This window comes from Pantherophis guttatus, chromosome 8 (genome assembly GCF_059756535.1).
Source record: "Pantherophis guttatus breed Tessera chromosome 8, ASM5975653v1, whole genome shotgun sequence".
NCBI classification, from domain to species: Eukaryota; Metazoa; Chordata; class Lepidosauria; order Squamata; family Colubridae; genus Pantherophis; species Pantherophis guttatus.
Window position 1 is genome coordinate 39,742,038 of NC_142070.1, and position 13,263 is coordinate 39,755,300.

The 13,263-nt window shown below is 39.3% G+C and overlaps 1 protein-coding gene and 1 long non-coding RNA gene across 2 annotated transcripts in view; one reads left to right on the forward strand and one right to left on the reverse strand.

Moving 5' to 3' along the window:
* The window catches only part of SYNPO2 (synaptopodin 2), a 91,837-nt gene that overhangs the window by 28,014 nt on the left and 50,560 nt on the right, over positions 1–13,263 (reverse strand). The gene's annotated exons all lie outside the window — the stretch shown is intronic.
* Positions 4,172–7,265, forward strand: LOC148112597 (uncharacterized). Its single transcript, XR_015729095.1, has 2 exons — positions 4,172–4,243; positions 7,149–7,265. It is a non-coding gene; the product is annotated as an uncharacterized LOC148112597 (long non-coding RNA).

A 13,263-nucleotide genomic window follows, 5' to 3' on the forward strand; every position in this document is an offset into this window, starting at 1 on the left:
CATACCAGGGGTGGGTTCTACTTATTTTTACTACCGGTTCGCAACGGGACACTGTGCGTGCTTCTGCGCATGTGCAGATCATAAATTATGATGTCTGTGTGGGTGGGCAGAGCCTCCCACCACTTTTACTACCGGTTCTAAAGATCCAGGCAGAACTGGGAGCAACCCACCACTGATACACACACATACATGAACACAGACACACCCACCCACACACAAAGTTAAATGAAGTGATAATAGAAAAAGAAATATCAATATGTGGTATAGATTCAGTCTTAATTCATAAATAAAGTGTTTTCTCCAATGGAATTGGTATTTCAACAAGAGCTTTATACTAGTATTTTCTTCTTTTCCTTGCAGTCTGTAAACAGCATCACAACAGCAAAAACTGACACTATACAATATTTGGTTAAATAAAAACTTGATGTTGACGAACATAAAAAAGCTAAAAAGTCATAAATCAGTTCAAGAATGAGATTATCACAGAGTTCATTGTATCACTTATTTTTTGATATCAGGTATACTTTCCAGAACATTGAATTCTGTTAGATTTTTGTTTCCACTGTGCAACTTTCCTTTGGTGACAATTGTGGCAGCTGAGTCACATCAATACTTAATCCATTTCAATTTGTTAAAAACTACAATTCACCTCCATACCATTTTACCACCTTCATATTGCTTTGCAGCCAAAGCTTGGCTAAGCATGCTTTAAGCTCCTATGAATCCATTCTTCAAAGAAACTGCAAATCATAAGTCTCTTGAGAACAATTTCAAGTTAGAAATCCTTGGCATTATTGTGGGCCATTCATCTTAATTGTATAAAATACCAGGCATTGATTGGGACAATAACAAAGCACACTCTGTAGCTTTTTGCTCCTTCCACAAAAGATAAACATTTACAAATATGGTGTGGTATGCTGTGAATGCGTTTCCTTGAGGAAATACATAAACATTCATGCTGCCTTGGAAAAAGCAAACTTTGGAATTGTTTGATACCAGTTGCTATTAAATAGAACGGTTGTTTCTTGGAACATCAATATAATTTGTTCCCATTTTGCACCTTTCAGTAGTATTGCATTGTATTTGTCATAATTTCTAGCCAGCATAGCATTTGAACTCAAATCCACTATAGTTGGAGACACTGTATACTATTCCAGTATGATTTAAAATAGCCTTATATGTGGTAATATGATAATAGATATGTGCAAATGTACTAGTATTTGTTCTCTTACAACAGAGAAGCATGTATACTTTACAAAATAATGAATATTAAAGGAATATTTCCCTCTATAACATGATATAAAGAAGGAACAAATGATGTAGAACCAGTTTGGTCTAGTGGTTAAAGACACCAGGCTATAAACCAGGAAACAGTGGTTTCTAGTCCTGCCTTAGGCATGAAAGCCAGGTGGGTGACCTGGGGCCAGTCACTCTCTCTTAGCCCAACCCACCTCACAGAGTTGTTTTGGGGGAAAAAAGGAAGAAAGTATGTTGGATAGGTCTTTGAATATTAGTAGCTTGGGTTGGTAGTAATGTTATTGGTTTGAGCTCCGAGTTTGGCGATTTGGTTGCAAACGTTTCATCCCCTTTCAAGGAGACATCTTCAGTGCACTTTGGATTGTGCTTGTCTGAGGGAGCACTGGTCTTTAAATACCTTTCTGAGTCCTGGTATGATTTCTGGTTGTATGATTGGCTGGATATAGTTGCTGAGTCATAGTGCTTGGACACAGTTGTAACTGTGATGATCCGGGGCATGACACAGAGGCAACACAGGCAGTTTTTTTTTTAATTTATTTATTTTTTTAATTTGATTTATATGCCGCCCTTCTCCGAAGACTCAGGGCGGCTTACAATGTGCTCAGTTGGCAGTTCAAACCACACACACAAACACATACACCTCCAGCAGCCTCTGGCTGCAAGTAGTTCAGCCCAACATTGTGAGCACAATGGCTGCAAAGCAAGAAATCCAGCAGGGCAAGTCAATGAGTCCAGGAAGGAAACGAGCAAGGCAATTAATCCAGGAAGCCAGGAAGAAATCAGGAAATCCAGGAAACTTCAAACTCAACACTCCAGGTATTCAGCGTTTGTTCCCAACAAATGCCCTTCCCCACAGCATCTCCTTAAGTCTCAGGTGTGTGCCTTGTGGAGAGGGGCAGGGTGCTCTCCTACCGAGTAGTTGGGTCAGCCTGCACTGTTCCCGCCTTCTCTCCACTCTCCATGCTCGAGGTTCAGGAGGGGGTAGTTCTTGCTCATCACCTGAGCTCTGTCTCTCATGTTCACTGCTTATCCTATTTTGGTCATCCTGCCCCCATTCCTCCCTGCCTACAAGTCATCCCAATCCTGAAAGGCCCTGGCCTGACTCAGCCTGCTCCTCCCCATTTTCCTCCAAAGCCAACAAAGCTGTCCCCTCAATCACTATCGGCTCCAGTTCTAGCTCATTTTCGTCCGTAGAATCAGGCTCCAACAGGGGCATGACAGTAATCCAGGCAAAGTCAAGGAGGGAAAGGGAATTGCTGGAAGCCTAGTTTCCACCAATAAATCAATAAACAGACACACTGACATCGACCCAAACTACCAACCACTTAGAATGAAAGAACAATATCAACCACCATCCTAAAAGCAGCATTTAAAGACCAACAAACAGTCACGCTGCAAACAAAGTTATAACTTGACAGATCATAAGAAATCAGACCACATCACACGTAGCCGATCAAATCAACCTGAAACCAGACCATGACATCATCAGAAGACATCCGAAGAACACCACCACCACTAATTTACATCACACAGATGGTACTTAAAACCAGGTCTATGACTCAACAACTACATCCAGTCAATCACACAACCAAAATCATAACAGGACTCAGAAAGGCATTTAAAGGCCAGAGCTCTCCCAGATAAACACAATCCAAAGCGCACTGAAGATGTCTTCTTGAATGGGGACGAAACGTTTGCCACCAAATTGCCAAGTTCGGAGCTCAAACCAACAACATACGTTGGATATGTTTGCTGCCTTGTCTTATTTGTAAAAATAATAAAAGTGAGATAAAAATAAAGTAAGGAGAATATGCAAGTTTCCATATCCCATTTAATTAAAGACTATGATGGAAGGCTGGTTTTAGGCAATTTCCCCATCCTTGTGTTCTCTGGTGGATTATAGCTTCCAATGATATTCAGCAAAAAGGACACTGGAAACAAAAATTCTACTGTGATTGAAAAGGTAAACCCACAGCTCTAAATTCTCTATTTCCCACTTAATCCCTTCTTACTGTCTCTCCAGAGAAAGCAAAGGTTCAGGAGGAAGAATTTGGATAATTTCATATGGCTTTTATACTTCAGGGTACTAAACCTTGATCCAATAGTTTGTATTTGATAGCATCACTTAAAGAGAGTTGTCTGAAAACAGCAACTTATGAAAAGATCAGGGATGCTATTCAACAGATTCTGACAGGTTCTGTAGAACCAGTAGCAGAAATTTTGAGTAGTTTGGACAACTGGCAAATATCACCTCTGGCTGGCCCGAGAGTGGGGTGGGAATGGAGATTTTGGAATATCCTTCCCCCAGGAGTGGGGAGGGAATGGGGATTTTGCAGTCTCCTTCCCCTGGAGTGGGGTGGGAATGAAAATTTTGTAGTATCCTTCCCCCACCGTGTCCACCAAGCCACCCCCACAGAACTGGTAGTAAAAAAAAATGAATTCCACCACTGGAAAAGATGCTTTAAAAGGACATCCTCAAACTGACTTCCTTCCAGTTTTATGAACTTTGACTCTCAGAATTTCCCACCTATCATAAGCATCATTGAGATTTCTGGGAGTCGAACTCACATACATCTGGAAGGTCACCAGGTTTGAGAAGGCTTTTTTAAAACATTTTTTAATTTTTTTATTAAATATATCATATCTTATCCACAGTGACTCTGGATCTAGATGAAACAAAATTTTTCATAATAATGATGAGGATCTTTAATTCATCACAGTAACTGTGCTAGGAATACAGTTTTGGTGCAGTATATTAACATTTTGTTTTGGCCTCTTTTTTAACAGAATTCTGGAGAAGACAATTTCCCTTCATTTAAGATACCATTATCTTTCTATGCTAGATCCCTTCTGACAAGCAGGATACTTTTTTTGCATATCTTAAAATATCCTGATGTTTGATGTCTAGACAACAGTTGCCTACTAGAAGTCTCAAAGATTTCCTCTTCTTTTCCTCTGTTGCAGAGAATGTTGTTCCCCGTGAAAGGTGAGTACCAGAAGATAAAGTTTTCTTTTAAGCATCTTCGGTCAGTCACAGAGTATTGCACAGGAATATGTTCCATTAACCCAAGACCAAATTTCTGGAATATAATGTCTATCTTTCTTGAGATTACCTTTCTATCTTTTTGTAGTCCATCCTATAGTCAGAGCCTGACCTATGAACAGGCATAACACTATTTTGCATTTGACTAAATACAGACCAATAACTGCAAGCTAACAAAATATAGTATATACCAGCAGACCTTAGAAATCATGTGAGTAATGGGCTACGTTCTTGTGATACCTTTACTAGCATTGGTTCCCAGTTCACTTTCGGTTCCAATTTAAGTGGGTGTATCTTATTTATAAAACTGAACTGAAACACTGACTCATAGGCATTCCAACAAGGCTTTCCAAATCAACAGTTGTCATCTCACCTTACCAACCATTCTATCAAAGAATCTGAATTTTATCATGATTGAAACAAAATTCCCACTTTTATCAAGAATTTCTAACTTAATAACATTACTCAAAAGAGTTATTTATACTTCTCTTCTCCATCTCACAACACACATTATCTCAAGTCTTAAGGGTTTCGAAAATAAACACTGACCAAATGCAAAAAACATGCAAAAAATGTTCCATGTCTTTCTTCCATTCCACATGTTACTGACTGTAATCACCCTCGTATTCCCACATTTCCAAGTAGGGAATCCAGAGAGTTGCTACTGAATGCACATATGTTCCCTGATTGACAATTAGCAAGTGGAACTCAGGCTTTCCCTTTTCCCTGTCTGCCCAGTTTTCTTCTTCCCATCATGCCTTGCAGTTCATCCCTCAGCCCATTCCTAAGTACTTAGCCAGCTGGAGATTGCTTTCTGTCTTATCGCAACTAAAGGAGTCATTCTCTCAAATGGCTCTGTCACTAAAATCCAGAAATTCTGGGGCAATTAGCAAGAGTACCACTTAAATCTTGTCTGCTTCCTACACATGGTACACCAGCTATCAATTGAGAACCAGTATTCTATATTACACTCACTTGCAATATTTTCAAAGGACCAATAAATATTTTAAAATAAGAATTTCTTAACCAAAAGCCTTGCAGTTGAGTAGAAAGGTCTAAATTGTATTTAAGATAAAAAATTCACCTGAAGCAACAGGGCAGTAAGACTTGAGCATTTAAGAATTCGTTGGGTTAGAGTGACAATGAAAATCTAGCTCTGCTAACAGATGTTTGGGAAAAAAATGAGGATTTGTTTTGGTTCTTCTGTATGTTTTCATTAGTAACTTCATATGCTGAGGCCATGTAGAATGTTTATTTTGGAAAATAATTCTACTTCTTACTTTCAGATAAATGCTTAGAAATGTGCTTACAATGTATAGAGTACAGTGCAGTAATCCAAACAGCAGGTGACTAAAGCATGGATGACTATGAGCAAGGCCTTCCAGTCCAGGACCTGTTCTTTGTTCATCTCCAATTTCAGAATTTCATTAGTATTTTGAACAGCAATGTTGTTTTTTTAACTACCTTTTTCTTTATCTGGGTTTTAATTGTATTGCTGCCATATAACTATTGAAGGATGAATTACTGTCTGATTGCTGAATATCACACCTAAATATATGGCAGTGAAATGGGGTAAGACATAGTTCTGGATCCCGCAGAAACATTACCTGGGATGAATGCATTCTTAGGCCTTCTGAGCAACCTTATTTTCCATTATTCTATGTACTTTATATAGCAGTGATGGCTAACCTTTTTGCCATCGCATGCCAGGAGAGGGGTGGGTGGGGAGGTTTGTGTGTGCGCGTGCCCACACCCATATTTCTATGTGCCCCCCCTGCGCATGCATGCGCAACCCCCCTCCCCCCTGCTCCTGGCACGCGATGGCTGGTAGACCCATTTTTCTTTCTCACTTGGCTCCAGATCCTCTCTATGCATCTGGGAAGGGAAAAAACAGCCTCTCCAGGAGTCTCTGGAGGCTGGGGACAGCAAAAAAGGTCACTTCCTGTCCCACCGGGAGTTGGGAAATGGGCCCTTTCAGGCCTCCGGAGGGCCTCCGAGGGAGTGGGGAAGGCTGTTTTTGCCCTCCACAGATGCATAGAGAGGATGTGGAGCCAGGTAAGAAAGAAAAACGGGCCTTCCCCACCCCCAGGCCCTCTGGAGGCAAGAAACAGCCTGTTTCCCTACTTCTGGTGGGCCCAGAAGGCCCGAAAATCAGCTGGCTGTCACACGCCCACTGATATGGGTGCCACCTGTGGCACGCATGCCATAGGTTTGCCATCATGGTTATATAGTATTACCTTTACTGGTCTCCTTCTCTATGATTCTAAACATATGAATCAGTATTCAAGAATAGGCCAAAAGGGGTCTTTTTGACAAGGGCAAAGAAATAACCAATTGCTTGAAGATTTGCTTAAGTTTCAAATGTTATATCTAAATGGGTACTTATTATCATTGTGTTAATGAATGCTCTTTGGCAGGAGGCCAGGGTGAGCAACTGAGGAGGGATGAAGTAATATTCCTCAAAATATTATCTGGCAAACTGAAGATACAGCACATTTCTGAACAGTGAGCACCATGCATCACACTAGAGCTCCATGTTTTAAGAGACGATATTGTGCCAGTCTCTATTTCTATTTAAATGGCGTTTGTTCTTGTTTTCTCTACTCTCAAATATCTTCTATAGAAATAACATTTACATCACCTCCCCTGCTAATGCTTTCAGAGTTTATGACTGGGAAAAGAATAACAGATAGTACTACTCTTAAGATACCACTATCAACTTACCTATACAGCCTTTATTATCGCTGGATCTATGCACTAAGATATGCTTCTTAATAAACCTCTTAGAAAAACATTATTTTGGAGTACTAATGGAAAGGAATTATTTTCTTCCTGTTTTTTCACACAGGTTTTAAAGAGGGAAATAATGAAAAGAAAATATGATGAAAATCTGTCCTTGGATTCTCCTCTAACTATAGGACTGGGACCAAGGAGATCATTAAAGAACTTTCTTTGTACAAAAAAAGTATACTCCTTCCACACAAAGGAGGTTCCTGTAATAAGGAAGTGCTGGAACTCTATCCAACTCAAACAAACATGCTTGTTTTCACTTAAATGCATTTTTGCTTTCTATGCAGCATCAGTTCCAAAATTGTTGGAAACATGTTCACTATCTATTATGCTTGATCACAATTACAGCAGAAATAAGCTTCAGAGTAGCTGCTCATTGTATCTTCAGTCCCCTGGGCCTGTTTCTTCCAATGGGTATTGCTTTCCTGTCCATGGTGACACAAATAAACCAGGAAGACATACTTCCTTTTGCCCAGAGGGAATACTGGAAGCAGCACAAAGAGAAGTAAATATATTTTATAAGGATCTTTTTCAGTCAGTATGCAATTATCGCTCACGGTGATGTCACTTGTTAATGCTGAAACGAGCACTCAAAGTGGTATTTTTTGCTACTTGCCTCATTGCTCGAGTAGCCTTCCAGTTAGCACCAGGAGCTACAAAGCAGACAGAAATCCAGTTTGTGCCTAGCTTGTAAGGAAGGCGGTTATAGCAGGAATTAACACAGTGCTCAGATTTCTGGGGAATGGCTTAGTCTCTGTCTGCTGCTTCTTGCAACACTTCCTATAGTTGCTGTTCTTAAAGGCAAGTTTTTAACAAAGAAGAATAAAATATACAGAGTAGGGAGTAGGGTGTTTTATCACCATATACTATTAGTATCAGGTTGGAAATATTTTTACTCTAAACATGCTACTAAATTCCCTGGGGCTATCAAGAAAAAAGAAACCCACTATCTTTCAAAAGAATAGCTCTCATTTTAAATGCATGATAAACACATTAGTTTAAGTTCAAGACATTAGAGCCCCAAGTTCCATCCCAACCTGACACATGTTTCTCTTAAGTTACACTTGTTTAGTGGAACATAAAAAAACGCCCATTAGTTCACAATAATTTTGTCTCTTTGCATTCTTTGTTTTTGGACTTTTGACCTGACAAATGCTGGTTTGGTGCATTAAGGAATCAATATTTACTTTCCAGGAGTAGATTAAAGTTGGCAGAAGGCCCAGGACAGGATTCCCTTAGAAAATTCTTCAAAATATTAAGCACTTATTCTTCTGTTCATGACTCAACATTGTTTGTCAGTCTTTAGTAGTTTAGGTCCACGGGTAAGATTCAGCTTTCCCAAACATTTGACCTTGCCCCTGCTTTGAACTGGAAACTCAGCTGAAATTCCCTGTATTTATTCATTTAATATATTTCCAGGCAGCCTTTATTATTAAAAAAAAAAAAAAAGGAACTGGAATATTGCTCAACAGCTCAATCCAGAATTCCTAGATTGTATTTCTAATCTATTTCTTTTGGTTGCCTTTGCCCTGCCCTGCCCTGCCCTGTCTCTGCTTGTAATTTACCTGAACTGCTTACATTATCCATTTTCTGCCTACTTTATCCATACAAAACCTGTTCTGACTTGGAAACCAAACTTTAGAAATGTTGAGGCAATGTTCTCATAGCTAATATGATTATCCTCTTTTATTTCTCTTCTGTAGAATGAAGCAGCTGTTAAATCCATCTTGGCAAACTTCAGGAATAAGTTGCCTTGCCTGGTCAGGTCTGGCTTGGCCTGGTCTTTTTTCTTAAATTATCCTGCATGAATAAAATCAGTGTCCTGTTAGGGTTAAAAGTTGCATCCATAACCAATACAATCCATTTCAGTGCCTTCACTGATGTGGCTTCTGGGGATTATGAATTGTACGCAAGAAAAGATTTAACCTCCAAAATTGTAACTTGAGGAGCCTCAAATCAAAATCATACCCTGTTGAATCACACCAAATAAGAATGTTTCCACTTGTGGTTACCTATTTTCATAAGGCTTCGTGGGTTAGCTCGTTTATTTTATTCTGTTGCCAGACAATTAAAATAATCCCAGGAACATGTTCCAAATGTCAGCATGAAATATAGCAGTTTTCATGTTGCCTGTCAACTCAAAGCCAAAGAGAACACTATTTTTAGACGGGCATCCCATTCACCCACCTATATAAGGCTGTGCTAGAGCGGTTGGTGCTTTTGTATAATACATGCAAGCGACAGCTATTTGACAGAGGAAAAAACTGGTTTTCTTCCTAGGAACAAGAACATAATTAGAGGAGAGGTTACTGGTATTAATATCAAATCAATACAATTTAGCATTTATAATAGTGTTTTAATCTTACAAATGCACTTGCATATTTGTTTCTTTTAGACTGTGTGTATCCTTCCTATCTGCCTAGTGCCACATATTTTTTTCTCATAGATTTATTTAATTGTTTTAAAATCTAGGAACAGGTAAACAATGTTAATATAAGCATGTCTTCCATTTTTTTTTATTCTGCAATATCTGAAACTTTTGAATATATCTGAATTTTTAGAAAACAGGTAATACTCACTTGGGGCCTTTCTCTGCTGCTCACTTGAGCCAACAGAAAACTAAACCAGCATAAAAGCTGCTGCCCTCACTCCTGATCCCTAGCCAGTCTTTATAACTTCTGTTCCATTTTACATGGGTTGCTGGTCTTCTCATTTCTGCCGTGAAGACGTGCTAAGCAAAGCCAATGATTAAAATATTTGCTGTATTGAATACCATGATGAAAACTTATGTGGCAGTTGATTGCAGTTGTCTGTCCAAATGAAATAAAGCCACTTCCTTTACCTGCAGTGATTTCGTTATGACATTTCTTTTTCCTGCCTATCCTACTGCTTAATTGAACCCTTTCCTTGTGCAGTCTCAGAACTAAGTAGCTGTTGGTTGCTGACATAACCAACATTTTAGCCCTGAGAATCTCTAGCTCTGGGCCTAGCTCCCAGGATGGCTCCTACAAATTTCCCACTTTAAGCCCATCCAAACCATCCTGTATCTCAAATCTTCAGCAGGCTAGAAAGCCATTTCTCCAGCTTCATGTTACAATTCTCCCAGCCATTGATCAACTAGTTGGGTATCATTTTTTTCCACCTAGAAGGGGGGGGGGAAATAGAAGAGATTCTCCAGGATTCAAGAGGACAGGATATGACTGCACCATCCTGAAATGACCAAATTGCACAGCACAACTATGATAGAATAGCCAGGTTTCATAAATAAGAAAACTATCTCAGGTTGCCAATGGCTTCTTTGGAAAAACACTGCTTTAAAACCAGAACAACTAAGGATAATTTAGCTTGCTTCGTTCATGTACTAATAATGCACTGAAAGCAACATTATGGACACATGATGAAATAAAGATATTGACAGGCAAATCGGCCTGGACTTTTTGCTATTATTCACGTATTTTATTTAGCTTTATAAAAAATTACTGAAAGCCTTAGAGGCTACAATTCTATATTCTGGTAATACAGAAACATAATCTATGAAACTGAATTAGAATTATGACTTGTTTTCAGGAGAAAATCCTATCAAGTTATGAAGCAAAAATGTCATCCCAATGTTGTCCCAATTGGACAATAGCATGGTTAACTGTAATGACCATTTGAAGGATGGCAAGCTGTGGAGATCAATGCACTTGGAAGGCATTGTGCTGGGGACAGCTTTTTCAGTTCATTTTACAGAAAGCATGATTAGGACAATTGAGTTTAAAGTGGTTTAGTAATCTTGACTAATCTCTCAAAAGCTAAGCAAGACTAGATCTGGTTAGTATTTGAATAGAAAACAATTTAAAAATACCAAGGTTGTATCTAGAAAGTCGAACAAAAAGATGGCATTGGCAAACCAATTCAAATTGTTACCAAAAGAAGGTACATGGACATGAAAATGTAATCACCAAGAGCCAAGCTTCATATTTACCAAAATGAAGTACTTCTCAGTGTACTGAATAATATAAGCCCTGGCAAAAGATATAAACCTCCCTCCCTCAAAATACAGTACACTGACACTGAAAAATATAATACATCTGGACTGGAGCTTGATTCAGATGCTTTGTCTGCCTTAATCTTTAAGGAGTAAAAAGGTAAAGGTAAAGGTCCCCCTTGCACATATGTGCTAGTCGTTCTCAACTCTAGGGGGCGGTGCTCATCTCCGTTTCAAAGCCGAAGATCCAGCGCTGTCCAAAGACGTTTCCGTGGTCATGTGGCCGGCATGACTAAATGCCAAAGGTGTACAGAACGCTGTTACCTCCCCAACAAAGGTGGTCCCTATTTTTCTACTTGCATTTTTTTATGTGCTTTCAAACTGCTAGGTTGGCAGAAGCTGGGACAAGTAACGGGAGCTCACCCCGTTACGCGACACTAGGGATTTGAACTGCTGAACTGCCGACCTTTCAATCAACAAGCTCAGCATCTTACCCACTAAGCCACCGTGTCCCTTGGAGTAAGATTGCTTTTTAATCACTGCACATAGGTAGAGAGCAGCCCCAAACCTTTGCAGCAGCAATAGAAGCAATAGTTCAGGGGTCTCCAACCTTGGCAACTTTAAGCCTGGAGGACTTCAACTCTGCCTGGCTGGGGAATTCTGGGAGTTGAAGTCCACCAGGCTTAAAGTTGCCAAGGTTGGAGACCCCTGCAATAGTTCACAATCAGACTTCAGAAAACTTCTGGCCTTCAACACTCACAGTTAGAATAAAAAGGCTGAATTAAGGATAGCAATTCCATGCTTTCCATGAATGTTATATCAGAAGATGCTTCAGAGAAATTACAGGTAAAAGAAGAATAATTTTAAGCCTAGTGGCAGTTACTGGGATGTATAAAATTTCAAACCTCTAGAAGTCAAAATTTGGCTCCAAAACCATGACACTGAATATTGTAGATTGGGGTTGAATTAAACCCCATGCATAGCATTTTTATTCCTTATCTTCATAGCACCAGAACAAGCATGTATAATTAGATCTGAAACATGCACACATACAAATTGATATATATTGGTGCTATTTAGCTTAGTTTAGTTTGGTCCATTGTATCTTTACAGGTAAAGGTTTCCTTGTCGAGTCATGTCTGACTCTAGGGAGTGGTGCTTATTTCTGTTTCTTGGCTGAGGGAGCCAGCATTGTCTGAAGACGATTCCACAGTCATGTGGCCAGCATGGCTATATGCCAAAGGCGCATGGACGCTGTTACCTTCCCATCAATGTGGTAGCTATTAATCTACTTGCATTTGCATGCTTTCAAACTGCTAAGTGGGCAGCATCTGGGCAAGTAATGGGAGCTCACCCCATTGCACGGTGCTCGGGTCTCAAACCCAGGCTGGCAGCTTTCCAGCTGACAAGTGCAGCGTCTTTAACTGCTGAGCTATCACACCCCCTGTATCTTCTTTACTCTGCAGCTAATATCTTAACATCCTTTGTCTGGATTTAACAATTATTCTAAGCACAACAATAAAAAAGAGATTTGTGCACTGCTCTATTGTAAGCATGAGCTGGACTGAAGGTTATACTTAAGTTATACTACACTATGCTAGTGGCAAACACACCCAACGTTTGCATTAACTAGTCCCCCTGTATAAATTGGGATTAATGTGCTGTACAAACATGAATAATAAAAACCAAAAATGATTTAAGAAATTGAAGAACTGAACAAATGATAGTAACAAATTAAAGCATGAATTATCAGAATTCATTCTAATAAAAGCTGAATTTTACTTGTTCTCTTTTATTTTAGTGAGTACCAGTGCAACTGTGAGTGTTGGAAAGAAATTTTATTGAACTGAGATTACAGCAGTAAATAGAAATCTTCCTTTCTTTAAAAAAAAACAAACTATTTGGAAGGGGGGGAAAACCTGAAATCCATTAATATGATTTGAAGATTACAACCACCACTCCCAAAGTTTTATTATTTCAAGTTTATGTTTTCTGAGTGGGGAGGGGTCTGAATATCATAACACAAGGGGCCATCAGTCTTCACTAACATGTGCAAGACATCAAGTGAGAAAATGAAGGTTAAAATACAAAACTATAATTTAGGCCAAAGCATCTTAAAATAATACAATACTGCCACCCTGTGGCAATGTCATTCAATTCAAACTTTCTCCCGGGGTGGAAAGGGAAAAGGAATATTCTTACT